Raw genomic sequence first — 24950 nt, 5'->3', positions numbered from 1 at the left:
GACACCTTGTTTTTGAAGAATAAATCATATAATTCTCTTAATTCCCTCTTAGGTAATGCTTACTGTATTTTTATACTGAAAGTTTCAAACCATGATGGGAATTTTCCAACTGTGATGGGAATTATAAAAGGCCGAGACTTTGCATAGCCTACCATCATTCTGTTCTTCATAATGCTCGCTGGTCAAATGCAACCATTATGAAGTTGCGATGAGAAAATAGGTCACACAGAGACTGACAATGAATCATTGTTTATTTTTTTATCAGTCACATATGCAGTTATCCAAGAAAATCTTCTTAGTTTCTCAATACGACTCAGACACATAGGTCGGGAAAATCCCATTTCACACCAAACATGCTGCGAGTCACCTCATTTTTGCAACTTTCCTCCATATTTAATCTTGTTACTGCTCATTTCATAATCTGCGTTTTATATATATATATATATATTTTTTTTTTTTACAGTCACATTCCATATTCACTCAATTATTGAAAAGCTCATTTTCTACATCATTACTGAATTCCCTCTTTAATCCTTTCTCCCTCTAATTATAATCATTTCTTTATAACAAGGATTTATTTTAGAAGCCACAGATAAAGCATGTGTGATGATAACAAACAAACAAAGATGACAGAGGAGAATTGGAGTTTAAAAAAGAGAAGTCATGAGAGTGAGAGGACAGTGGAATCGATGTCAGTAAAACAAACTCAAAAAATGTACTGCTAGTGCAACTACATAGACAGCGATAACTTGACGGCTCTGGACATATTCTGTGAAGGGGGACAAGTGGGAGTGGGGAGAGAAGTTACATATTTAAAATCTAATTGAAATCTATGAATTAGGGAATCTGTATTTCATTTCCTCAGAGAAGGGGGTGGGGCACCTCACTGTATCCTCTTCTGGATATTGTCTGAAACGACATACTAATAGATGACCTCATGCTGGGACACTTGATGATTGCACATATGTGGATTACCTGCAAGACAATTAGCAGTAGAGCACAAGTTAGTGTGGTGTTTAAATTTATATGGACAATTTGCATCATCATTGTTCGGAAAATCCCTTGGTGCATAAAATGAATGAGTTATTAAATGTAGGTCATGTTGGTCAGCTTATTAATGTGGTGAGGTTTATTGGTAGCATTCTTATCCAGGTTCTAAAAACTTGTTAATTGATTTGCTGGAATAAAGGAGTTTTGGAAGCCGAGTCATTCTTAAAGATACATTTTATTTTATGTGTATCCAGGCATCAATTGTTTTGTTACTCTCATGACCTAAAAAGGGGTCATTGAGTTAATAAAACTCTATTATCAAATCTAAAATGTGCTTTTGTTTTTTTTAATGAATAAGCATTGACAACAAAAACAGTGCTCACTTATACCATCAAAACAAAATATCAAAGTGCAAATGAAAAAAAGGAACCAACAATATTGTTACGATTGTGGAGTTCGATGGAGGAATTTCACAGCAAAGTTAGGATTGTATTGAGTTGCTTGGCCTGTGGACGAGCATAATGGTTGTTACAGGAAGTTATATGTATATGTTTGCATGATGATCATGCAAAGACTGTGAACAATTATACGTTGGTGAAACTGAAAGGAATTTGGAACAACGATTAGATGAACAAGATAGAGCAATTAGGCTTGGAATAATGACATAGTCAGCCATAGCACATCATTGCTTGTAGTCTGGCCATAAATTTGACTTTGATGGGACCCATGTCTTAAACACTACATCTAACAAACGACACAGGCTGATTTTGGAAGCATTGCATGTGGAGAGCCGGGAGGGTGGCCTAACTGGGGAGATGGTGGACACACCTAATGGACCATGCATGATGTGGAATTTCATGGACTTGGCCCACTAATTAGCACCAGCCATCAATCCACAATCCATACCTGATAGGCCACCTTAGTCAATGGACATGCACCGAAGGCTTTCCAGTACATTCTGCAGAAATTTAGAGATTCCCTCACACTGTAATTGTTATGAGCTTCCCTGATGCTTTGTTCTTGATTTTTGTTTTATCGGCTTCCTCTGTCATTTGTGGTTCCTGTCTGTTGTGTAGTGGTGCCTGCCTGATACAGTATTGTTTGTGGTGTGCGCTGGATTATGGTATGGCTTGTGGCGTGGGGGTTTGTTTGCAGTGATGGTGGCTGAGGAGACACGCCGGGCTGAACGAAGACCACCACCTCATCTGTGGAACAGGTTTCTCTTTCTCTGTCTCATCTATTCTCTTATCTAGTGCATGTGTCAAGATATTTGTTTAAGCCTTCAAGATCTCGAGGGCACACTGGGGCATTTATAATTAATTTGTTGGTCCTGATCACTGCTTTTCCACAGTGATATTATTCTTTCTCCCTCCCTCATCATTTTCCCTGTAAAGGAAAACTTGTGTGTGCTCATTGGGACAGGGCTGCATCGTGCATAGGGAATTGTAAACTTAACTCTTTAGATGGGCAGTTTGGGCATGTAAGATGCTTTTAAAGGGAATCACTTGAGTGCTTGCTCAGCCAATTCTGTCAGGCAAATTTGCCGTAGTTTTTTGTTTTTTCATTGCCGCTACACTCCAAATTAACCTGGCAGACGTGGAGACCTCTTTCTCCTATTACCACATGTGGTGTGACAGTCACTGTGTGTGTGTGTGTGTGTGTGTGTGTGTGTGTGTGTGTGTGTGTGTGTGTGTGTGTATATATATATTTATATGTATATATATATATATATATATATATATATATATATATATATATATATATATATTTGCTTGAATAGCAATGAAGTGTATCTTGAAAAGGCATTTGATATTTTGAGCATTTGTCTTTTGTATAATTCCTTGCTCATTTTACTGCTATATTTACTCTGTTCTCCATCAAGTGTTTGTGCAACATATTGAGGAGAAAGGAAAAGACTGTGCAAACAATACATGCCATGATGAGCAAGTAATTCATAACAGACATGGCCTTTGCCCTGTGGCGTATTTTGCCTGAACGTCAGATTGCACGATTTAGCATTCCTTCGTCTTTGTTTAAGATTGCACTCATTTGTGACGTACTGAAACTGTCCCCATGATGTTTTGTTTGGGCCTGTTTTGTTTTTGTTTGGTCATCGCAATAAATGTAGTTTTGATGATGTAATTATTTTGAATTTGAACGTCCTAAGCTTTCCCTCTGCACCAAAAATTGTCGCAAGTCCTCTTGGCAAAACTGTTTGTTCATTGGCGTTATTCAGAATATATTATCATCATTATTATCAGACATTGAAATGTGGTCTTGTCGAAGAATATCTCACAAGAAATTCACCAGTGCACCAACTGGGAATTGGAAGCAAACTTAGACATCAGAAAAAGGCATTTGGTGCCTCAATCGTCTCAAATTCCAACACGACTGACAGTATGGGTCAGCTGTTGTCTCGCCTCTGAGTTGTCTGGCTATCATCTGGTTCCAATTCCCAATTGAATGACAATTAATTATACGCAGTCATCCTGTTGGGTTCACAGCTTATTCACCTCATTAGTAATATTGCCATCCATTAGAGAAAATGTTTATCAGTTTGACTCAGTTTATCAATCATAATTGCAGACGTTAAGGATTTACTGGGAATATATTGAAAAGCGAGAATAGATAAGATTTGTACCTCGGCCAGTTTTCTACATTATTTTCTTTTGATTTTCAATGGCACTCGTCTTTATTCACTGAGGTTGGCAGTTACTCAAATCTTTTTTTTTCTGCCAAGGTCACGTTCTTCATAAAACATGCTGCCTCAGCCTTAGTTTAAATGGAAGACTTTGTAAAATGTTTGCCTGCTCGTATTCCCATCTGAACTCCGGCCTCATGGTGAGGGAGCCCAGGCTTAAATCTCAGAAAGCACCTGTGTTTGTCCATTGTCAACTAATGTCGTTATATTTTATGGAAAAGTAACAACAGAGGACATTACTTTTTGGATGGCCCTCATAAATTTTCCAAACTTAGACATGTATAATGCATATGATGTTTTATAGTCGATACATGTCTGTAAATACTGTATGTTGTGATAAAAAACAACCAATTATCAATGAATAAAACAGGAGCCATTACTTTTTGGGATAGCCCTTGTAAATTGTCTAAAACAATTTAACTGTCCTTATCAGAGCTTGATATGTGATCATATGAAGATCGGTGAAATAAAGCTTTTTCAAAATTATTCCATGAGGAGAATGACTGTGATGTCTTACACATGATTTCAGTATTTTATCCGTGGTACTTTTATAAATTTGTGCCAGTTTTTTTTTTTTGAGCTACACCGATAATCCCTCCGGGACTACGGTAGCTACATTGGTCAGCGACAACACACCAAAACGAGCATGTAACCAGAAAGGCAGTTCACTATATTATGTTTATAAGCAAAGAGTACAGATGCAGATAAAATCAACATGAAGAGCACACAAACCAAAATATTTCCAATGACTATAAATGGTTTTGCTGCAATGTTTTCAATTTGGAATAAATAACTTTTCTGTGTTCAGAGTAATCGGTGAGCTCTAAACATTTACCAAGACATCTGACAAAACTCCGTATTCAGCGCAGTTTTAGTGGGGAGTATTTACACGATGGCCTGCCTGGAGGTATTACATTTTCCATCTCGAGACTGTGTAGCTCTGCAAACTGTTTTTACCTGAATCTACGTTACAATGTTTGGCATCAACAAAACTCTTTTGAAACTACCACGAACTCTCTCACTGTGTTTATTAAACATTCTCTGTCTTTGCTCTCTCGACGCAACTAAGTCTCTATTAAAAATAAAACCTGACCATGGTTCGTACAGACAAAATGATTAAGGCTGTTTTATACTGATGGGGCCTTCTCATAATTTTTCATAATCTACATACCCAGGGGGCAAAACCCCATTTTTTTTTTCGGAAAGTAGGGACTTTGTGCTGTAAAAGGTCAGTGCCCCCTCATCTCTTTGGGGGAACGTCCTGGAATCATGCTAGAATAGATTTCTCTGCCAAATGTTTTGCACAAAGTTGAAAAATTAGCTTTAAAGTTGCATCATCGTAATAATTTTGAGGCCCAGAAATTAGGGGTAGGAGAAATTAAAAAAAATAGTCATAGCTTTGCACAGACAAAAAAAGATATACTAACAAATTACCACTCAAAATGTTTGTCTTGAACTGTCCATAAGATAACATATAAAATGAAAATCAGATCAATATGTCGGTCACCCGATGTCAAAAGGTCACCAAATTTGACGAATGCTTAAAATCAGAAAACTCGTCAAATATTTTGCAATTTTAGCTTTGAAATTGGATTAAAAAGAAAATTTTTGACTGCAATGTTTATAATAGAGATCCTACGAAGTATTCAAACCCACCCATGTTAAATTGTTTCTTAAAATATTTAATCATCAACAAGTGGAAGACGGTCATTCTTCAAAAAGGCAAAAACGCCCATTTTCTCCAGGTAATTAAGCATTCATACAGTATATCTGCATTGCCCAATTCCCCAAAACATTATATTACAGAGGAAATGAGTTTTTAATGTACAAAACTGGATCAGTGGAATACTTATGAGTAAATCTCTCCCGTGTTTTTTTCAGGGTTGCCCATCTGCAGATGTGAAAAGGAAACATGGCTGACCAACATGACACAAAGTGGCCCCAGAGAGCAGCGGTTGGCATCGACCGAAAGACAAGCAATTCGAAGACTTTAAAGACTGATAAAGGGACAATATACTCTGTGTGTCATATGTCAGGACAATTAAAAAAAAACTGTATAGGATATTAGTCCCAGTCAGTAAATACACTCAAGTCAGCTTTGAGCTCTCTGGCTGACTCTGTGACAGACTTTCATCTAATATTGAACAGAATGACAGGTTTGACTGGAAACAGCCAAAGTGGCATCCAGAATGTAGAAATACCTACACTCATCCTCAGAGTTGCATCCATATATCCATATATCCATTGGGACCATACTCTGTGCAGAGCGTTGGTGCTACCTCAGCAGTCTCCCTGGCTATTGGGCACAATCCTGGATGGGTCGCCACTCCCACACAGTATACCAGAAAGCTGCATTCATTTTGCCGACCTCGGAAGGATGACAGGCAGAGTCAACCCCACCTGGTATTAATTCAACAGCTGAGTGGGATTTGAACTCCGGATCCTGGGATCCCAAGCCCAACACCCTAACCATTAAGCCAACACCAGGAATAAAAGTTGCATGCCAGCGCAGAAAAAGCAGCTTGGCAAATCCCATAACCCCCCCCCCCCACAGATACAAGTATTGGTTCCTCTAATTCGAAGCCAATACCTCTAGGGTAAGACAAGGTCTGTGAGGTCAAATTATTGTCATGTTGAAGTTACAGTAACCTGTCTTTTTTGTCCTAGATTCCATTACACTATCTGACCTTCAGGTAAAATTAGCAAACCACACCAAAAATAATTTCAATTGAGAAAGCACAACAGCTGAACCGGCAAGATGGTTTGTTCCGTTTACAGGGTGCGGGGCATGACATGGTTGCAAATGACGATGTTATCACACCAAGTGCATGGATGCATTCAAAGCTACTGGGGTACCAACACGCAAAACCTATCAGAATAATTTTGATGCTCATTTTTTGTATTTGTTATTTGGTGCGGAAATTATTTTTGGTATGGATTTTCGCCTGAGACTGGACTTAACTTAATTACCTATCATTTACTGCATAATAATTCTCTGATGAAATAATGCAATTGTACAATTATTTTTTACAAGAAGCACCCGCTTCCTATGGGAGCTGTCAAGGGGGTCATGTCAATGCCTATTTTACTCGAAGGGGTCCCAGGATTACACACCCAAAAAATGGTTGCGATCTGTTCAGCCCTTTTTGCGGTACCTGGGAACAGACAGATGGACGGACTGTGAATTATAGTAAGATACTGATCCGTAACACCATTCACAACTTTTTGATAAATCAAACAGTTTCGACTAGAGACTTTTCAAACACAAAACCTTATTCTGAGCACATTTTTCACGCAATTTTGCTCCAAATTATCATACAAATGCAGAAACGCGTTTTTCATCAAACAGTGTGTGTTTTAGCTTAACAAAACAACACATTTTATACTAGTAACCTTATCCATGCAAAAACAGTCTTATTTGCTTAATTGAAGCATTTTTTTTTTCACACAAATGCTTGTTCTGAGCAAGTTTTGCACTCCTTTTGTTAGAAGTCACTATTCTAATGCAGAAATGTGTGTTTTTCATTAAGTAGTGTGGATTTTAGCTTGTACTAGCATAGTACCCAAAGGGGTGATCCCCCCCCAACCAACCCCCCAACAGTGACACACACACACACACACACACACACACACACACACACACACACACACACACACACACACACACACACACACACACACACACACACACACACACACACACACACACACACACACACACGTGGCCAGTTACATTTTGGCTGTGAGTAAAGTTGCACATGCAATTCTGACATGTAAAAAAAATAGCACCACCAGTCCACCACTCATTCCTTTTCCCTTTATATTCATCAGAGGATGAGGTACATGTGTTGTATAGCATGCATTACATCTTGACCAGGGTAACAAATATTGATGATTGTACACATATGCAATAAGACAATCAATCAAACACACATCCTACTTTATTGGAGTTGGTGCATTTATTGGCATTAATATTTAGTCATATCAGTGTGGTTTTGAAGACAGAAAGATATGCTGTTAATCTCACTTCTAATATGTGGTTGATGGATCAAAGCAGAAAGCAATTCTTATAGAAAAGTATCAAATATGGCTTTTGGATATGTATAACACAGTATTAGACATCTGAATGTCGTACTGTAGTACACACAGGAAGTGATCTCTTTTTAAAGTTCGTCATGACAAAGTCTGCCTGTGAATTATATTATATATCACAAACTACATTACAAACTACATGTACATCACCACCTTACTGTAACTGTTTACATACAGCAAGCTACAAACACATTTTACCTTATTGGAGGTTTTTGAGGAAATCAGTATCAATATTGTCTTTCTTTAGCCCTGAACTGAAGCAAAATCGACAGTATTTCTCTGCTGTTTGAAATGGAGATTTGTGATTTATTTTAAATGAGCAAATGCCACCTATCGCTTCATTGATGGAATTACGAAGGGGGGTGGGAGAGAGAGGGTGGGGTAGAGGGAGAGAGAGGGGCGGAGGTGTTGGGAGTAGAGAGAGAGGGTGGGGAGGGTGGGTTGGGAGTAGGGAGTGAGAGGGAGAGGGGGTAAGCAGAGAGAGGGGGGGTTAAGAGAGGGAGAGGGGAAGGGAAAGAAGGAGAGAGAGAGAGAGAGAGAGAGAGAGAGAGAGAGAGAGAGAGAGAGAGAGAGAGAGAGAGAGAGAGAGAGAGAGAGAGAGAGAGAGAGAGAGAGAGAGAGAGAGAGAGAGAGAGAGAGAGAGAGATATATTGGGCAGAGAAAGAGGGGGGTATGGAGGGAGAGAGGGGGTGGAGGTCGAAAGAGAAGGAAGGAGAGGGGGTGGGTGAGGAAATGAGCAGGGGGGGGCAGTGGAAGCAAAGGTGCCTGGCACCAAGTGGTCTCTCCTCCCACCTGCCCCCTCTCTCCTCCCTCCTCCTTCATGCGTCCTGCCACCACACCACCTCCCTCTGTCCAGACTCCCACCACTTCCACATGACAGGTGGTAGCTTGTTTGTTTATAAGTTATGAATTGTGAGAAAATGATTTCAAAGGTGTATCATGGTTAAAAAACAATGTGATCCTATAAAGTTTAGTCTTGATTAACCTTGGGAGCTCAGAAGAGTAGCATAACAAATAACCAAACAATGTTTCATTCACTTTTATAGAGAAGATACCATTGCTCAAAATTCCTAATGAAATTAACATCCAAAATGAAAGCAAATCACACAAAAAGGGGAAATAATGCGATTTTGTTTCAAAAAATAAATAAATAAATTGCACCTCACGATATCATAGGCCCTGTACCTTGTACTTTGATACATAGACCGGTTATCGCTAAGGAGAATAGGATGTACTCTTTGTTGTGTTTAGGAAAGTGACAGAGTGTGCAGTAGTGTGGAGTAGCACAAGTGATTGAACAAAAACACACAAACACACACACACACACACACACACACACACACACACACACACACACACACACACACACACACGGGGGGGGGGGAAGCTTGGTTCATGAGTCGTGGTCCCTTGCTGTGGTTAAGCTGGATGCTTTGAGACATGAGATGGCTCCATTGGTGGTCGCATGAATAAGGACGCAAATTGGTCCTGGATCCTAATTGCTTGCTGTGGTTAAGCTGGATGCTTCGGGGCTGGGGGGTTGTGGCAGGCTCTGTTGGGTACGGCATGGTTTGGGAGACGACTTGGTCCAATAATTCATGTTTCGTTGCTGTGGTGAAGACGGATGCTTCAGGACCGGGAAGGGCTCCGTTCGGCCTTGGGAACTTGCAGGGTGTGGTGGTGGCTCGTTGCAGTGGCACGTGCACACGCGTGTGCATGGGTCATGGTTTGCACGTGTACGATTGTGATTTGTATACATGTTCTGCTTGTTATTATGAACACACATGTTGTATGTGGCATATTGCACTTGTTTACACACATGCTTTGTGTGACATTGCACATGTTATAAAATATAAACACACATATTATGTGTCACATTTTGCACATGTTCTATATGACATAATAATAGCATGTTATGTGTGACATATTGCACATGTTGTATACACATGTTATACGTGACATGTCGCACATGTGTTTAATACACATTAAGACCACAGCAGTTCTGTGGTCTCACAAAACAGCAGGATAGTAACAAACAAACTTCTCATGCTTACTGGCCTTTGTGGAGGGAGGGAGAGAGAGAGGGAGAGAGAGAGGGAGAGAGAGAGGGAGAGAGAGAGGGAGAGAGAGAGGGAGAGAGAGAGGGAGAGAGAGAGAGAGAGAGAGAGAGAGAGAGAGAGAGAGAGAGAGAGAGAGAGAGAGAGAGAGAGAGAGAGAGAGAGAGAGAGAGAGAGAGAGAGAGAGAGAGAGAGAGAGAGAGAGAGAGAGAGAGAGAGAGAGAGAGAGAGAGAGAGAGAGAGAGAGAGAGAGAGAGAGAGAGAGAGAGAGAGAGAGAGAGAGAGAGAGAGAGAGAGAGAGAGAGAGAGAGAGAGAGAGAGAGAGAGAGAGAGAGAGAGAGAGAGAGAGAGAGAGAGAGAGAGAGAGAGAGAGAGAGAGAGAGAGAGAGAGAGAGAGAGAGAGAGAGAGAGAGAGAGAGAGAGAGAGAGAGAGAGAGAGAGAGAGAGAGAGAGAGAGAGAGAGAGAGAGAGAGAGAGAGAGAGAGAGAGAGAGAGAGAGAGAGAGAGAGAGAGAGAGAGAGAGAGAGAGAGAGAGAGAGAGAGAGAGAGAGAGAGAGAGAGAGAGAGAGAGAGAGAGAGAGAGAGAGAGAGAGAGAGAGAGAGAGAGAGAGAGAGAGAGAGAGAGAGAGAGAGAGAGAGAGAGAGAGAGAGAGAGAGAGAGAGAGAGAGAGAGAGAGAGAGAGAGAGAGAGAGAGAGAGAGAGAGAGAGAGAGAGAGAGAGAGAGAGAGAGAGAGAGAGAGAGAGAGAGAGAGAGAGAGAGAGAGAGAGAGAGAGAGAGAGAGAGAGAGAGAGAGAGAGAGAGAGAGAGAGAGAGAGAGAGAGAGAGAGAGAGAGAGAGAGAGAGAGAGAGAGAGAGAGAGAGAGAGAGAGAGAGAGAGAGAGAGAGAGAGAGAGAGAGAGAGAGAGAGAGAGAGAGAGAGAGAGAGAGAGAGAGAGAGAGAGAGAGAGAGAGAGAGAGAGAGAGAGAGAGAGAGATATATATATATAAGTGTGCAAATGCACAAAGGCCAGTAAGCATGAGAAGTTTGTTTGTTACTATCCTGCTGTTTTGTGAGACCACAGAACTGCTCCACCTGCACCAAGAGCACCTTGACGATGTGATGCATCATTTTCACTCCCGCTGCAAGCAATAGGATCTCACCAATGAAGCTATTCAAGCTGAAAACGAGAACAACTTGCTGTGTGATATTGATGACCGACACATGAAAGTTGTTGTTGACTGTTACCTCCACACATGGGTGGGTTTCAGGAGATGGAGTGGAAACCTACAAGGTCTTAAAATATCCATCTCCATTTGTGTGTTTGAGTGTGTTTCTGTGTAATATTTGTGTATGTAGTATTAAACACATGTGCGACATGTCACGTATAACATGTGTATACAACATGTGCAACATGTCACACATAACATGCTATTATTATGTCATATAGAACATGTGCAAAATGTGACACATAATATGTGTGTTTATATTTTATAACATGTGCAATGTCACACAAAGCATGTGTGTAAACAAGTGCAATATGCCACATACAACATGTGTGTTCATAATAACAAGCAGAACATGTATACAAATCACAATCGTACACGTGCAAACCATGACCCATGCACACGCGTGTGCACGTGCCACTGCAACGAGCCACCACCACACCCTGCAAGTTCCCAAGGCCGAACGGAGCCCTTCCCGGTCCTGAAGCATCCGTCTTCACCACAGCAACGAAACATGAATTATTGGACCAAGTCGTCTCCCAAACCATGCCGTACCCAACAGAGCCTGCCACAACCCCCCAGCCCCGAAGCATCCAGCTTAACCACAGCAAGCAATTAGGATCCAGGACCAATTTGCGTCCTTATTCATGCGACCACCAATGGAGCCATCTCATGTCTCAAAGCATCCAGCTTAACCACAGCAAGGGACCACGACTCATGAACCAAGCTTCCCCTCTCCCCCCCCCCGTGTGTGTGTGTGTGTGTGTGTGTGTGTGTGTGTGTGTTTTTGTTCAATCACTTGTGCTACTCCACACTACTGCACACTCTGTCACTTTCCTAAACACAACAAAGAGTACATCCTATTCTCCTTTGCGATAACCGGTCTATGTATCAAAGTACAAGGTACAGGGCCTATGATATCGTGAGGTGCAATTTATTTATTTATTTTTTGAAACAAAATCGCATTATTTCCCCTTTTTGTGTGATTTGCTTTCATTTTGGATGTTAATTTCATTAGGAATTTTGAGCAATGGTATCTTCTCTATAAAAGTGAATGAAACATTGTTTGGTTATTTGTTACGCTACTCTTCTGAGCTCCCAAGGTTAATCAAGACTAAACTTTATAGGATCACATTGTTTTTTAACCATGATACACCTTTGAAATCATTTTCTCACAATTCATAACTTATAAACAAACAAGCTACCACCTGTCATGTGGAAGTGGTGGGAGTCTGGACAGAGGGAGGTGGTGTGGTGGCAGGACGCATGAAGGAGGAGGGAGGAGAGAGGGGGCAGGTGGGAGGAGAGACCACTTGGTGCCAGGCACCTTTGCTTCCACTGCCCCCCCCTGCTCATTTCCTCGCCCACCCCCTCTCCTTCCTTCTCTTTCGACCTCCACCCCCTCTCTCCCTCCATACCCCCCCTCTTTCTCTGCCCAATATCTCTCTCTCTCTCTCTCTCTCTCTCTCTCTCTCTCTCTCTCTCTCTCTCTCTCTGCCTGTATCTCTCTCCGAAAGGACCATTCTGCAAACCCTCCCATCTCGGTACTTTCTCAAAAACCATCTCAGAGGTTCAGTCACTCAAACTATTTGGTTTTGCTCTCAGCCATGATCTCTCTTGGGCAAGCCACATTTCCAAGTTTGCTCCAAAGCCAGGCATTGACTGAGCATCCACCATAGTGCAAAGTCCTTCCTTGGCATGCCTCAGCTCTTATCCACCTAAAAGGCTTTCATCCATGGCTCTCCCCTCTGGCCTAGCTACCCTGCCTCACATCTTGCCCAGCTTGTCATCGTGGAAACCAAGACTTTTAAGATCATTGGAATCTCTCATAATGAACCTGAGTCAATGGGCCTATCACTTCACCATTGCCAAAAGGTCAATGGTCTCTACTGTCTTCTGCCTCATTTCTGGTCTTGCACCCTCTGCCCTCTCCATGACCTGAGCATTTTGTATCTGCCATTGAAGCAATCTGTCGGAATGCTGTCACCCATCTCCTTATGGCTTTGACTGTTGGTGCTATTCTTGCATCACGTGTTCTTTGGAATTCACACTGTGCACACACAACACTGCATCCATTTTGGTAGTTGAGTTCCACAATCAGTGCCCTCTGTTGAAGTGTCCACTTATCCATGAAACAGAAAAACAAACATTTAGTATATTGCCTTCAACACAATATACAATGCAAATACAGTCAGGACTTTTGGTAGACCCTGAATAAAATTTAAAAAATTTGAAAGTGTAATAATTTTGGGGAGTTTTAGAGGGTTCTAAAGGGTAATTCTCAAGCATTCTAAAGTGTAGTGCCAAAGGGTAATTACATAGGTTTTTAAAGGGTTCAAAGTTTTATTTTATTGACTTCTCAAGGGTTCTGACTCCCGGTGTGTACCCCGGTCAGAATAGGTACACCGTATCCCTGCGTGTCGTAAAAGGCGACTAAAAGGGTTGGCGTCAGGAAGGGCATCCGGCCATAAAAACATCGCCTCAAAAGGTAACCATGATGAGTACAACTGATGGGCAGGGTACAGCCCGAAGTACCCCGTGGGGGTCCTCACCCCCTCTCGTTAAAACTCAAGGTGGGGAACCCGATCGAAGCAAGGGAGGAAATTTTTCCATTTATGATGACCAATCGTCTGATGCCCCACGTGGAGATCGGTTTCTGAGGTTTGGTACATGGAATGTAGGGACAATGACAGGAAGATCTGGAGAAGTGGTTGAAACATTGGTCAGAAGAAGAGTGGACATATGTTGTGTGCAGGAGACACGGTGGAAGGGAAGTGGTGTGAGAATGGTGAAGGGAAGGCAGGGGCAGAAGTACAAGTTTATGCGGCAAGGGTGCCCGGAAGGCGTGCATGGTGTTGGTGTCATGTTTTCTGAGGAGTTTGTAGACAGTGTAGTGAGTGTGACTAGAGTGAGTGAAAGGTTGATGATGGTGAGAATTGTGATCGGAAATCTCTTGGTGAACGTCATCTCGGGATATGCCCCGCAGATCGGTCGAAGCGATGAAGAGAAGAACATGTTCTGGTGTGCGATGGAGAAGTTGATGGAAAATGTGAAAGATGAGGAAGTTGTTGTGGTTGGAGGAGACTTGAATGGACATGTGGGAAGGAGTCCAGACGGTTTTGAGGGAGTCCATGGGGGTTATGGATATGGTGTGAGAAATGGAGAAGGTGAAAGGATCTTGGAGTTTGCTGATGGAGCTGATTTGTTGCTCTGTAATACTCAATTCCAGAAAGCGAATAATAAGCTTATTACATACACGTCAGGTGGGTTGACGACAACCATTGACTACCTGATGGTGCGTCAGCGAGATAGGGGAAACCTCCGGGACACAAAGGTGATCCCAGGGGAGGAGACTGTTTCGCAGCACCACCTGGTTGTCTGCGATATAAGGGTGAAAGGTGCGTGGAGAATTCGGCGGGTGAAGTACCAACCGAGGATAAAGGTGTGGAGGTTGAAAGAGACGACAGTGAAGGAAGCATTAAGAGAGAGGCTGAGTATGGTTGAAGATGATGTGGTTGAGCTTGAAAGTGGTTGGATGTCAATGAAAGATAGTCTATTGGGAGCCGTTGGTGAGGTATGTGGATGGACAAAAGGACCACCGAGGCACTCGAAAACATGGTGGTGGGATGATGAAGTTGGAAAGACGATTGAAGAGAAGAGGAAGAAGTTCAAGGAATGGCAAAAGGCAAAGGATACGGTGGAAGAAGAGGCTGCACATGAAAGCTATAAGGAAGCCAAGAAGGCTGCAAAGAAAGAGGTAGCAAAGGCGCAGGAGGCCCATAGGAAAATGTTTGGAGAACGCTTGGATTCGGAAGAGGGTAAGAGAGCGGTATTCAGGATCGCAAAGCAGATAGCGAGAGAGAGATTTGATGTGACGGGGGTGAGTTGCTTGAAGGATGAAGTGGGACAAATTGTTGTGGATTCAGATGGAATTAAAGGAAGATGGAAGAGATATATGGAAAGGCTGTTGAATGTAGAAAATGAATGGGATAGAAACATCGAGAGTAACCCAGTTTTAGGACCAGCAGAGAAGATAACTGAGAAGGAAGTTGAGGAAGCTATAAGAGCAATGAAGAGTAGAAAAGCAGGAGGGCCGACGGGAGTTGTGGGAGATATGTTGAAGGCAGCGGGAAGTTGGGGTGTGAAGAGAATGACAGAGATCTGTAATCTGGTGGTGAAAGAAGGCCGCATTCCAGTGGATTGGGAACTGAGTACCCTCGTCCCTCTGTACAAGGGGAAAGGTGACCCTCTGGACTGTGGCTCCTATAGAGCAATAAAGTTATTGGAGCGGGTGTTGGAGAAGAGGATAAGGAAGAAGGTAAAGATTGACGAAATGCAGTTTGGATTTATGCCAGGAAGAGGAACGACAGATGCAATTTTTATTGTAAGGCAGTTGCAGGAGAAGTACATGGAGAAGAGGAAGAAGTTGTTTTTTGGGTTTGTTGATCTGGAGAAATCATTTGATAGGGTCCCACGCGAAGTAATGGCATGGGCATTGAGGAAGTTAGGAGTGGAGGAATGGTTGATCAGAGTAGTGATGGCCATGTACGGCAGAGCACGCACAGCTGTAAGTCGAAGGATGGGAACAGTGGTGAGTTTGAGGTGAGGGTAGGAGTGCACCAGGGGTCGATACGAAGTCCACTTCTATTTGTAGTTGTGATGGAGGTGCTGGCTCGGAGGGTAGAGGGTTTACCGTGGGAGCTGCTGTATGCAGATCATCTGGTGTTGATTGCAGAGAGTATGGATGGACTGAAGGAGAAGATGAACAAGTGGAAGGAATGTATGGAGGCAAAAGGTTTGAAGGTGAATATCGGAAAGACGAAGGTGATGGCAAGTGGTAAAGCATGTGGTGAGGTGGAAAGGACTGGGAAATGGCCGTGTGCTGTGTGCAGGAAGGGTGTCGGAGTGAACTCCATTCAGTGTACAATGTGTGCTGAATGGGTTCATCGAAAATGTAGTGGGGTGAGAGGGTCATTAACCAGTGTGGCAGCTACATTCAAGTGTAAGGTGTGCGTCGAGGGAGCAGCAGATGAAGGAATTGTTGAGTTGGATCTTGGAGATGGTGTGAAGCTGGAAGGGGTGAAAACATTTTGCTATCTCGGAGACATGCTGAATGGAGAAGGTGGATCAGACTCTTCGACGGTTGCTGGAGTGAGATGTGCATGAAGAAGTTTCGGGAACTGAGTGGCGTGCTGACAGAGGGGAGTGTCGTTGAAGCTGAAGGGAAAGGTGTATGCTACATGTGTGAGGAGTATGATGATTTATGGGAGTGAGACATGGGTACTGAACATGGAGCAGCAACAAAGGCTGGAAAGGGTGGAAATGCGAATGGTTCGGTGGATGTGTGGAGTATCGTTGAGAGAGAGGAAGACAAATGATGACTTGCGGAAGATGATTGGAATAGAGTCTGTGATGGAGGTTGTGAAGAGAAACAGGTTGAGATGGTTGGGTCATGTGTTGAGGAAGGATGAAAGTGACTGGGTGAGAGGAGTGTTGGAAATGAGTGTAGTCGGAAGTAGAGGACGGGGAAGACCGAGAAAAACTTGGCTAAATGTGGTGGAAGAGGAAATGTGGGCAAGGGGATTAAGAAGGGGAGATGCAGAAAACAGGGTAAAGTGGAGAAGATTGTCATGGGGCCCGCAAGGCTAACCCCTGCTTTAGCAGGGAAAATGGCCTTTAAATGCTTGTGTGTGTGTGTGTGTGTGTGTGTGTGTGTGTGTGTGTGTGTGTGTGTGTGTGTGTGTGTGTGTGTGTGTGTGTGTGTGTGTGTCTCGAGGGTTCTAAGGGCTAAAATCACTCACGCCCTCTTGATGTCACCTTTTTTAAAAATTCAAATAAATCCACACTCCACAAGCGAGAATTCATTTTGACCAAAAGACTATTTTGACCAAAAGACCAAAATATCATTTTGAATTACAAACAAGCTTGTACGTAATACATTTGGAACCAATCATTGAAGGCCATGCTGAATATTCCAACATGCCGTCAAATAGGATCAAACAATACAGATTTTTGAACAATGACACGGGTCAAGATTGTGGCCAACACCACATTCCTGTAAGACCACAATCATGGCCAACAATACGCAAACAGTTAAAACAATGTCATCTGTGACTTGTGGATGGTTTGAACTCTCTCAACAGACACTTATTCCTCTCTTTTCCTAATTTAGCTGTTGGAACTACATTGCATGTAGTGAACAATTTTGGTGAGATCATGTCTCTCTGTTTATCTCTCGATCTTGACCTTGCCATTGTTTTTGTGCAGTTTCAAGGTCACTGGTCCACCATTGTACAGCTCAGATGTAACTGGAGTTGGCATTTAAGTGATGTAGAGCTTTATGACAGCATTTGTTTTTCACATTGTTTTAGGCCTTTTCATAATCGATTAATGTGAAACACAGATAAAGTATATATTCTGTTCATTTTTTCCAGAATATGAATCACTGTATGGAGAAATTGCCACACCTGCAGAAAGATAATAAAACTGTAAGTGGTGACATCATTGTTGTGTGGTAATTCTTGTGAAGGAAATGTCACATGACAAGTATATATAAATCAAACTCTTACCCAGTGAAAGCAACTCCATGTGGCAGATTACAGCCCATCCATATGTATGACTGAGGATCATACGCAAAACTGGCAATGTTGAGTGTTGACAATAGAAAGGATAGAGGACGAAAGCCCAAACTCTCCAAAAGTAATGTTTAAGTATCTCAGGGATAAGCCTGTTGTTGGTTTCGTGGTTAGGGTGTCTGACTGAGGATCTTCGGGTCCTGTTGGCTGCTGAATTAACACCAGGTGGGGTTGACTCAGCCTGCTCATGGTCATTCTTCTGAGGTTGGTGAAATGAGTACCAGTGTACTGGTAGAGGGGCACAGCATCAGTGACAAAGCTGTGCTTCCAAGAAATGATAGCTACCTGGCAGCAAAGCTGCCAAGTGCAAGAACAGAACATACAGAACAGAGTATCACAGGGTTTGTGCTGTATGTGATAAACGACAATCCAGTAAAGGTGTTGTGAATTATCTACCTGAAAGTATGTGTGTTGGCATTTCTTCAAGAACAATAAAAGCTGTACACTTCAGTGCAAAACAACCTCAATGGATATGTAGCTGCCAGAAGGCCTTTGCTGACTTCTCCTCTCCTCAGGATCATTATCAGTTTCTTCAGTAGTTGGAAAATGATTGGCAAAATGATGATGAGATTCAATTGGAAGTATTAACAATGGATTTGATACAGTAAACGATGTTCTTTACTATTGCGTTTTGTTGGTTCTCAATGGCAGAAGTCCATCGATTATGGAGAATTGAAAATAAATACATCACATATGTGTGTTGATGCCTTTTCAGTTATGGTGTCTTTGAAGGTGGATGACATCATTCCCTTGGAAATCATGGATCATTTGGTATCCTCATAACTATAACTGTACAGAGACGTGGCTCCTTGTTTCCTTAGCAAATGGTGCCATCTGCTGGCTGTAGAATCTGCACAGCATGGAACTTGATGAGGACACCTTTTTGAAGTTGTTTTTTTTATTGCTAACTTGTGACATTTTCAGAAAACGAAAAAATTGATTCTTGTCAACCTGTAATATAATTTAAGCTATAGTTATCATTTCACAACGCTTAAGGAAAATTGGCAAAAGACGGCTAAATAAATTGGTGTTTCTTGTTTCATCTGGGCTAATCTCCACACAAATAAAAACCTGAGGATTTCAGAAAATGACATAGGGATTCAACACCAGTTTCTCCTCAATTAACATTCATGGTTATTGTGCTGTTATCTTTTTCATCAAGAACATCACGTTCCGTTCTGGTAGGGCCGAAAACTCTTATACATCGATTTTTAAGACAGTTTTGCAAACTTTATCGCTCTACTTCTTGTAAACTTTATCATTCTACGCAAAGTATTTTTCGACCAGAAATATGTTTACAAATGAAGTTTATTTGAAATACGATTGTCGTGCTGCTTCGTTTTTCATTTAGTTTTTTAGTTTTTTAATAAATATGGTTTTCTATACCACATAAAGCATAAGGTTCGTCTCTGTTAAAAAAAACCCCAAAACTTAAGTACTTTCTTTCAAATATGTAACCCTTCGATTTCCTTCATATTATAATGTCTGATTATATGTTGCTCATTCTGATGAGTGACCTTTTGGTGACTGAATGAATTAAACCGACGATTTATATTAGTTATATACATTTGTCCGTTTAAGGACTTTATTTCTTAATATGATGTTTGATAATAATAATAATGACAATAAATAGAACGAAGTTGATGGCGTTCCATTGCAAATCCTCACACTTCCCACTTAAAACAAAAGTTCCACAAGGAATGACCAAATATCAAATTTTGAGTTTAAAAATTATTCTGTTTTGACCCCCTGTGACCCTAAGTCCCCATGCCCTGGTTCATGCACCAGGGTTTAACACCAAAAAATCGTTACATATTTCATGCGTCCCCAATGTTTATTGCATATACAAAGTTTCATTAAAAAATGCTTTAAAATGTGCCCGTAATTTAATTTTTTTATTATTTGACCTTTTCACCCCACCCTCGAGCCCCAAGGGGTTGGACCAAAAATGATGCTGCTCTTCCACCTTCTTGCCAATGTGGTGATCATAACTACCAAGTTTGGTGAATTTCTGCAGAACCGTTTATTTAGGAGGGGATAGTGTGATGGACAGACATACAGATGGAGCCAATTACAATATCCCCCGATTTTTATTTCTACTTTATTTTAAAGAATGGGGACTATTATTATTATTGGCTGGTTTCATGGCTAATTATTGGCTGGTTTCATGTGTATTTAATTATTAACCCTTTGAGTTGGTACACCCTTGTAGAAAATAAGTAAAAGTGTAAAGGTAAATATTTTATGCCTCTCCATTATTTGAGGGCTACAATCTGCCACGACTTTGCTGTTTAAGATTTTTTATCTCTACTCTAGTCCTAATTATTGTCGCTGGTTATCATAACATGCTCCCGTTGGGCAGGGAGGGAGTGAGAGGTCCGGCATCTCCCCAAAATTTGCGTGTGAGTTGGTAGTTAAGACCACATGATGATGGTGAACCCGCTTGTTAAAATGACTGAGCGAACCGTGACAAGCATCACACTTTTAATGGTGATTTAAGGCATGAATCCAATTTTCCTGGATAACAGGTATATAGGCCGATTATCAATGTAAAACAGAATTCCTATTCCCTGATGGCTACAGGTTCTCATTAACAACGGTTTATGAGAGAGACGGAGACAACACGAGAGAACACGACCATCAACTGCATTCGATAGATAAATAGTAAAATATCCCAGCCATTGGTGGATTAACTCACGGGGACGCAGGGCCCATGCCCAGGGACCCCAAACTCAATGTGGGCCCTGGGCAGAGGTGGCATGAGAGCCATGAAACCCCTGCAATTGCATGGGCCCCCCAGATAGCATGGGGCCCCACATGACCAATTGTGGTTCACAATCTTTCGAGACTCCCCACCCCCGAGGGTGGGGTCTCACTTTGTTGACAAAATATTAACTTGTGGGTGGTGAAAACATACAGCACAAAGGAAATGTTCCATATCAAGGAAATAAAGCAGTCAGGTAATGAATCGATTTAAAAAATGTTTTCCTCTGATGTTTAACTAGACGGAACTATTACAAAATTGGTGGGTAAGGTGAGTCGAGAAAGCAAGTGGATAATAACTACATTTAATGCATGCCAATGCAACAATAATCACAATAAAGTTTGAATAATTCCTCGTGTTCATAATGTTCATTATTGCACAATCACAAAACAACCCCTCACCCATGCACATGACGGAATTCTGTGGTATTTAAAATCAGAAGAGTGTCAAAGCACCTGTCCTGGAGATGACAGAAAATGACCCCAGCAGTGTTCAAAAGAAAAAAAAATAGCTCAACAAAAGGCAAAAGGGTTGAAAATCACCTGAAATTTACTTTTTTCGTTACACTAATTGCAGAACCAGAAAAAGGTCTTTCATTGAGCACACCTGGGGTGTGTCCCATTACCAATTGGCTTGTTTGCGCTTGGTAAGCCAGCTGTTGCTTATCAACGGTTTCTTTGGACTGCTTGTTTGAGTGCTTAAGCCACTTGGAGAGTGCTCCACAAGAAACGTTTAGCTCTTCCAACGAGACTCATCTACGTACTCGCACACAAATTTTTTTTTAGAAAATAAAAAAAACTTAACTTAACACACCTCTGCCAGTGCTGGGGTGTGTTCCATTACCATCCAGCTTTTCCTTGTGTTTGAATCACAGCGAGAAGGTCATTTCGACAACCGGGACAGCAACGTGTAATTCCTTCTGGATCATCAATTGGACCATGTTGTTGTTGTTCGTCTTTCCGCTGCTCCCGTTAGGGGTCGCCACAGGTCGCCACAGCGGATCATCCATTATGATCCGCATACTGATTTGGCATAGGTTTTACGCCGGATGCCCTTCCTGACGAAACCCTGGTCGCCTCTTACGACACAGGGATAAGGATTGGGTTTCGCCATGATTCCAAGCTGCTCTACACCCTCTCATAGCATGGCCCAGTGCAGAGCTCCCGTCCTCAAGCGATCCTCCAACCCAAGCCTCCAAAGTAGCCGGATTACAGGCGTACGCCACTACACCCGGTAATTGGACCATGTAATAACAAGGAAATCCAACACAGGTGGAGGCCATTCAGCCCATCATGTTTGCGTGAACACCACACCAACCCATCTATACAAGATCCAAGGAAGGAAATGCAAAAAATGTTTTTAATTAATGAAATATATATTTAAAAAATAGTTTTTGTCGTTTTTGTATTATTATTATTATTATTATTATTATTATTATTATTTTTTGTAGTTTGTGTATTGTTTTTTTTCCTTTTCTTCCCCTCAGGGGAGGGGGCATGGGCTTGGTGAAAAACATACAACATCAACCACACAACATCCCTTGACGAGACCCCCATCAACAGCACTCCGTAACCCTAACCCTAACCAACTAAACCCTCTATCTCCATAACTTCCAGGTACCTATCTAATTATAATTTAAACTTATCTGCTGTTTCAACCATGAAGTCCTGTGTTGATCAGTGCAGAATGCCCTTTCACAACATCTAGAAATCCCTGAAGAGCCAGCCCAGCAGCCATCAACTCTCGCATGTTGATGTGAGCGAGAGATTCTAGAGGGGTCCACTTGCCAGACAAAAAGATTGCCTTGACAGTGTGCCTTACAGCCCTTCTTGGAGACATATGTTGTCACGACCACTAAAGGCAGATGTAGCATGAACAGCTTTCCCACCAGGAGAGGCTGTTGGCTGCCCCAAAATATGAAGAGCTGTTTCGCTCCTGCAGGAGGGCGGATAGGTTCAGGGGATCCCCTTGAATGCAGTAGTGATGTAGAAGGTAGGTCTGTACTGGCTGCATATGAAGCCTGCAATCCGGTATCAGACCCACGAGACTGGTGAGAAGGCCAGGGAACTCGAGCCAGGCCTTTGCCAGAGCCAGCTCCAGAGGTTATTCAAGATGACCTCGATTGGATCTTCTCTTTCCGATGGGTGGACGTTCGAGCCACCTGGGCTAGAATGTCTAGGTCCGCCTCTACGGAAGGAGTTTTTTTTAATATACAAGATCTAAGCTCGTAATGGAGCTGCCACTCACACATCTCTCACGTATGAACATAAAGACGATACAACACAGGACTCTTAGACGAGACAAGCACAGCCAATTAGTTTGGGGAAAGTGCAGTCACTTCCCAAGATACTCTGAGTACCAGTGATGTCACAACAATGTATCTTTCTCACTGTACCCAGAGGGACATTTCCCCAGGAGAAATTTTCTCCTCCCCATCAATACCAACCAGTAGGAATATTCCATGCTCTATCATTTTAAATGCTTACATCAAGCGAAGAAACGGCAGTATACCATAATGAAAGTCTTTGGTATGACTCGGCCGTGGTTTGAACCACTGACCCCCCAGACTCGAAACGGATGCAAATTGGACTTCTCCCCAATACGATACTTTTGAAATGATGCAAACCACCCCAGGATGCTCACCATGCATGTGCAGTAACCCATACAAAACAGCAGGTTCAGGGCACCCTGGATAGCACAGGGTGTTCCAGAAAGACCAAGACAACTTTGGTTGTTAATATATTTAGTACCACAAATGATATAACGATGCTCTTTATTTTATAAGACAAAGAAACTCATAAAGTTTTCTTTCTTTCAGGTCTGGTGGTTTAATATAAAAGAAAATGGTGACTCCATAGGAGAAAGCTCAGTGCCTCGATTGGTTAAGAGATGAGATCCGACACAACCCCCACCCCTTGACAAGACCCCCACAAACAACACTCCTTATACATGTATACAATCACCCATCAATGCTCAAATGACCTACGAGTCTTATCCACATCCCTATACCCCTCTATTTTCAGAACTTCCAGGTACCTATCTAATTCTAATTTAAACTTATCTACTTTTTCTGCTGCCACTACTTTTCCAGGGAGGCCATTCCATGCATTAACTACTCTCTGAGTTTAAGTCCCCTGCCTTACTACCATCTTAACACTCCTCTTCTTTACTCTCAGACTATGGCCCCTGGTCCTATCACTGTCTACTCTGTTGAATAATTCATCTGCACTTATTTTATCTATACCCTTCATTATCTTAAACATCTCTATCATATCTCCTCATAACCGCCTTCTTTCTAGTGTATAAAGCCCTGTCTCCTTCATCTGCTCCTCATAGCTGAGTCTAGCTCGGCCTGGAATCAATCTAGTAGCCCTGCGCTGAACCCTCTCTGCTGGCCGAAGCCCCGTCACAGACGGATTCCGTTCATTCAACCACCCTCACCAGCTCACCCACACTTTAGGGACATGGACTGGACAGGGCATGCTTGCCTCCGCCTACTCATACACCGTCCCTGCCCCATTCCCCCCCCACCTTCAATTTGCTTACCCCCGCCTCTTCACTCCCCGACCCCCCCCATCTCTTGATTCCCCGCCCAACTTGCCCCCAGGCCCCCGCACCCCTGTCCACTCTCTCACACTCAACCCCACCTAATCCACCCCAGCCCCTGCCCACTCATCCCCCGCCCCATTTCCCCCCGTTTCCCGCTTTCAATTTGCTTACCTCCGCCCAAAAATTTGCTTACCTTGCCCCCCGCTTCTTCCCTCCCTGCCCCCGTCTCTTCATCCCCCGCCCCCACCTCAACGAAAAGTGTTTATTCTGCTTCAGAGTTGAAAGTTGACTATTCCCACTATGTGCGATGCACTCTTACAGGTACGAAGTTTTTTTCAGTCCATGTCACAGTACCGAGAAAAACGTGACGCGACGGCGAGGAGGAGCACAAAATTGGTCCTTCAGTATTAATATATAGATGGCATCCATGTCCTTCCGGAAATGTGGTGACCAAAACTGCACACAATATTCTTGATGTGGCCCTCACTAAATTCCTGTACAATGTTAATACCACCTCTTTTGATTTATAATTGATCCCCCTCCGAATAAAACCTAAAACCCGATTTGCTTTACCTATCGCTGCCTGGCACTGTGCTGCCTGTTACCTCACCTTTCTATTATGACCCCCAGATCCTTCTGTTGCTCCACAATTACCACTGGCATCCTGTAATCTCTATTTCCATTGTTCTTTCCCATCCCCAACACCTTACACTTGCTCAGGTTAAATTCCATCTGCCAATCTTTTGTCCAATCGATGCAAGTATCAATACTTTCCTGAATCTGATCACCACCTTTTCTGCTATCCACCTCACCTCCAAGCATTGTTTCATCTGCAAATTTGGAAAGCTTGCTCTTTACCCCATTATCCAAATCGTTGATGCAAATAATGAATAGTAATGGCATGGCTTATGGAAATACACAGTGATAGGTGATTACTGCATAAGGCAGTTAATTTTG

At 42.4% G+C, this 24950-nt stretch overlaps 1 long non-coding RNA gene across 1 annotated transcript; it reads right to left on the bottom strand.

Annotated features, from left to right (window-relative positions):
* Positions 1-265: 265 nt before the first annotated feature.
* On the bottom strand, positions 266-20967 carry LOC147017976 (uncharacterized). Its single transcript, XR_015062781.1, has 3 exons — positions 20846-20967; positions 883-975; positions 266-769 (listed from the first exon to the last, which is right to left on the bottom strand). It is a non-coding gene; the product is annotated as an uncharacterized LOC147017976 (long non-coding RNA).
* Positions 20968-24950: the final 3983 nt, after the last annotated feature.

This window comes from Eptatretus burgeri, chromosome 10 (assembly GCF_056783735.1).
Source record: "Eptatretus burgeri isolate ZD-2024b chromosome 10, Ebu_testis_v1, whole genome shotgun sequence".
Classification (NCBI taxonomy): domain Eukaryota; kingdom Metazoa; phylum Chordata; class Myxini; order Myxiniformes; family Myxinidae; genus Eptatretus; species Eptatretus burgeri.
Note: the sequence above shows the minus strand (reverse complement) of the source record. Positions and strands in the feature narration are given on the sequence as shown.